The sequence below is a fragment of the Glarea lozoyensis genome (assembly GCF_000409485.1).
Source record: "Glarea lozoyensis ATCC 20868 chromosome Unknown GLAREA12, whole genome shotgun sequence".
In the NCBI taxonomy this organism is placed as follows: domain Eukaryota; kingdom Fungi; phylum Ascomycota; class Leotiomycetes; order Helotiales; family Helotiaceae; genus Glarea; species Glarea lozoyensis.
Window position 1 is genome coordinate 1 of NW_007360986.1, and position 5319 is coordinate 5319.

Here is a 5319-nt window from a genome sequence, read left to right on the forward strand (position 1 = left end):
TAACCCTAACCCTAACCCTAACCCTAACCCTAACCCTAACCCTAACCCTAACCCTAACCCTAACCCTAACCCTAACCCTAACCCTAACCCTAACCCTAACCCTAGGTATCCTAGCTATTTCGGTCGGTTTTGTGTCGTACCGTATAAGAGTATACACTATATCGTTATATTTTACCTATATAATAGAATCCCAATCTTTAGAGAGTTCCTATCTATATTCCTATAGAGGCGGTGTCGGTTTAATAGTAGGCATCTCGTACTTCTCTATATCTCCGTCGGAGTCTCGTCTTCTAGATATTAGATATTTGTCGTCGGTATTATAGCTATTATTACTCGATTCGCTTTCGGAGCCTTTACCTTCTTTAGGTAGTAGTAGTTTCGGTATATACTAATAGCCTCTTCCTATATCTTTAGAGTATTTCTTGACTAGTTTTAATACTTCTACTACTATACGCTCGCCTTTAACTTAATATTCTTTCTTGTATCGTAAATCCCTTGGATCGTCTATTAATCCGCTAAACTTTCGATATATTATCGATATCTATAGGACCTCTTTATTATAGTTTCTAATTACGCCTTTAGTAGCGTTAATATAGGGAAACAGCTAGGTAGTCGCAATAAAATAGCTATAAAGAAAATGTCGAAATTATAGTATATTATTAGGGCCGTAAACTCTTTCTATAATTTCGAGAATACGCTATAGAAGAACCCGATAAGATACGTTTTCCTATATTCTACAATTAATCTTCTCCTTAGGTTCTTCGTCGGTATCGAGCCCCTAAATCCAATTTAAATAGCCGGCTAGTGTTCGAAGTTTAGACTTACCTAGCCTAACTATCTTTAAAGACGCCTAAATTTCGGGCTCGAGTACCTTTTCCTAGACTATAGTATATAGGGTTAAACTACCTTTAGTAGTATATAGTCGGTACTTTTCTCGAATGTATTTAAGTAGGTAAGAGTAAGCCTCTTATCGAAAACTTCTTAGTAGGTAGAACGCGAATATACAAAGAATAAAAAGTCGATATTTTGTATTTTCGTAGTACCGTTTAAGATAGATAGCTATTACTTCGATATTATCTAGTTTAACTTTTACCTACTTAACCGACGTCTATCTACTTCGATAAATATCGTAGTAAATATTATCTTTAAATGTTATTTAGCTATCGACTTTCTATCGAAATAATATCGTTTCCTAGTCGATACAGAGTAGAAACTAGCCTATACTATAGGTATTTAACTCTTCTTCTAAACCTATTCCGAGTAAAAACGTTTCTAAAGTATTCTTCTTAATTATCGTCTTCTAGATTTCGCGTCGACTTTATAGTAACAGTAAGTCGAAAGTAAGAGAGATAGCTTATAGAAGTATTGTTAACACCTTTATATACTTATAGCTAACGCGACCCGATAGGTTTAGACTAAGAATCTATTCGATAGTCGCTATAAAGCGGTTAGTATTTACACGTAAGTATTTTATATAGTCGACGGTTGTTAGAGTAAAGAAATACTTATTACCGGCGGTCGTTAGCGATTACAGAGACTCCTATTTCCCTATTATCTCTAGGTATTCTCTAACTCTTTTAAAGAAGGATAGAGAGTAACGAGACTCTTTACAGACACTATACGAGTATCTAGTCGAATCGTATAGACTCTTCTCTAAATTCTATCTATCCTTAATCTAGCTATTTCGAATCCGGCGAATATCTATAGCTATACCTTTACCTCGGTATACTATTATCTTCCTAACCTCGGAGTCCTAACTAAGTTAATAGAGTAATTAACGAGAATACGGCTTCGTTTTCGTAGTATTCTATATCTCTTTTATACTATTATACGCCTAAAAGAAGAGCTAACCTTCCTTTACTTTTCTACTAGTCCGAGCTATTTTAACTATTAAATTATATATAGCTCTAAGTATTATAGTAGTATACTATATAGTAATAACTAAGCTTTTTGACTCCTCTAATAGTACCTATTTTATAAAGCTCTCCTAACAATAGTTCTTTATAATAAAGGTACTTAGCGGCGACGGATTTTTAATTATAGTAGAGTTACGAATAACTATTAGGTTAAACTTATTATAATAAGTCTCCTTTCCGATATCGATCTAGAATCGATTCTTGTTAAGATAGTAAAAGTTTAGAGTAGAACTTATAATATCTTTCTAGTAATTCTAGCTTTAAGTAACTATCGGATAAGTAAATTAAGTCTTAGTGTTTTTACTTAAAAAGAAGAGTTATATATTCGAAAAGATACGATTTGCGGGGTCGAGAAGCTAGTATTAAACATCTAACTAGATATCGACAAGTAAGTTAGGATATAGCAATTAGTATAGGTTAAGGGGTCGATTACTCTTAAACTCTTCGTCGACTCGATAGGTATTCGCCGTCTAGCGGGCGTTAGCTTTACGACGACTATAGCCCTATAAATTAGCAAAATACTATTAGCTTATCGGAGAGATATATCGAAATATTATAGAAAGTAAGATTATATCGGTCTATCGTTAAAGGTAGCTTTAGTTCGTCTCTAGGTCGATACTAATAAAATTATTCTTCTTCTTCGAGTAATATAGTTAAAAGAAAAAGATATAGACTAAAATATTATTAAGTCTAATAACCTGCCTTAATGTATAATGTAGAATCTTTTATAACTTAACTAAGACCTTCTTTTCCCCTCTAGCCGTCTTAATATAGGTGTCGAGATATACCTTTAAATTAGCTTAGATATTTAACGAAAAGCTAGGGAAAAGCGTAATTTAAAGTCCTTATCGTATAAAACTAAAACTACTAGCGAATCTAAGATAGCTATTAATATTAAATCGGGTAAGTTATATTAAGTCTATCTCTAAGTACTCTAAACAGAGTCGATATTTTAAAACCTCGGTGTTATCCTCCCTAAGGCTATTTGGTAACTCTCGACCTAACGACTCTAGACTATAATATACCCCTTTAAAGACTATCTTAAAGTTTAGAGTAGGACTCTTTTTACGTTCCTCGCTACTAAAGAATCGATTCTATCTAAATTATAAGGGTATATCTAGTAAGAATAAATTAGTAAGCTTAGTAAGTATATAATAATTAACTTCTATAGGTAAAAGAGTATACTCTAAATAGTTCTTAAATATAGAGAGTATATAACTCTCTACTCTATATCTATAAAATAAAACTAATTATATAGCGGTAGCGAGCGCTAGGTTAATTTTAGAAACAATTATTTCTTATAGACTACTAAGTAGTTATACTTCGACTTTAATATTATTATCTTATAGTAAGGGAATATTCGTTTTATCGATATCTAGCCTCTTGGAATCCGAGCTACTACTACTAGAAATATAATCTCTATTAGACTATAAATCGTTATTAGATCGATAGTTAGACGGCCTAGCTTCGACGAGAGTAATTTCTTATAACGCTTTCGCCTTTATAGTTATAGGTTTACGGTATAACTCTATTTCTACGCGAACATCTAAGGAAATTTCCTTTCGACGTAGTATCGATATTATAGTATCTTAACTACTATCCGAGAAATAATCGTTAGATAGTAGTTAGAGAAGAATATTATTATCTCTATTAATATACTATAGAGAATCTATTAAGAGTATATTAATAACTAGCGAAGTAGATTAAGAATAACTATAATAGGATTATTATTAAATATACTATTATATAGTATTAGAATATAATTACTTTATTAGAGTAGAATCTTAAGGTTTAGGTAAGGTCTAGTAATCTTCGTTCTAAATTATATTAGTTAGGTATTATCTTTTAGATATTTAATATTTAATATATTATATTAAGTATTAGAGGTATTACCTTAATAGTATATTATAGACTAATAACCTCTCTCTCTTTCTCTTTATCTTCTCGCTAAAGGTTAGACTTCTTAATACTTTCTAGTAGAATATCTTAAAGAGAACTTATAGAATTATAAGTAATTTCTAAAGAGGGTTAAATAATAGGTTACGTAATCGCAAAAGCCGAATTTGCTAGAATAAAACCTCTATAAGTATAGGATTTATAGTATAATAGGTAGGCTTAAATATAGGTTATAACTTCTATAAAAGAAGAAAGTTAAAGCGAAGGGCTAGGCTATTGTAGGCGAATCGGTAAAGAGAATATAGGTAACCTAGTTAAATAGGAGGGTTTATATATAGGCGATAGACGTATTAACAAAGCTAGGATAGTAGGGAGTTAAGGGCTTTTCGACGTCGATCGAGTATAATATCGAGGTTAGATTAATAGTTAGTCGGTTAAGTTTAAAGGGGGCTCTAAATCGTTATTTTGACTTACTCGACTACTTAACCGTATAACTTAAGTAGTTGTCTAAGGTTAAGTCGATAGTTCTATTAGCGCGGGAATATCTTAAATCTAAGTAGTAGTAGAAGAGTAAATTAGAGGGTTACTTCGAATTTTAATATTTAGAAAACCTAATCTTCGACGTCTTTCTTAGGCGGTAGTAGCCTTTCTACGCCTTCTTTCTATACTATTAAGTCTTAGTCGACTAACTAGTTTCTTTTTAGGTACTATAACGAAGTTTAAGGGTAGTTAAAAGCTAAGAATACGTAATTATTATAATATAAACCGTAATTATATTACCTAAAGAGAGGGTAAAAGAGAAGAGGGGCGGTAGTAAATCACATATATAGGCCTAAATTAATTAGGGGTAAAATTTACATAATATAAATCTTAATAAGAAAGGCTCGCGTATAATAATAGAGCGATCCGAAGTCGATTCTATAGTATATCGATATTTATATTACAAAATAATAAATTACAATTAATAGAGTTATAAGTTATTGTCGAAGATAATAGTATAGTTTTTATACTATAGTAGTATACTACTTATATTATCTATATAGACCTAAATTATTTAGCGGTAGTTAGTAGCTATATCGAGAAGGTATTCTATCTTAAGTACCTCTACTCGTATATAATAATAGAGCGATATAATATTAATCCGATACTAAATAGATATCTATATTAAAAGATAACAAACTTCGATCGACGGAGTTATAAGTTATTATCGAAGGTAATAGTATAGTTTTCATACTATAGTAGTATACAGATTACGTATATAGACCTAAACTATTTATAAGTAATATTGTAAATATATAATAACTTAATATAAATAAGTCGCACGTAACTATAAGTTAGTTTCTAGGTAGGTATAGTATATATTTAATATAATACTAAGTTATATCTATTTATTTTTAGTATTAATTAAGACTTTAGTCGATAGAGTTTTAGTAGAGTTACAATATCGACCCGAAGCCGCCTAGCCGTAAAGCCGCCGCTAAACGTATAGACTTACTTTAAAAAGAGG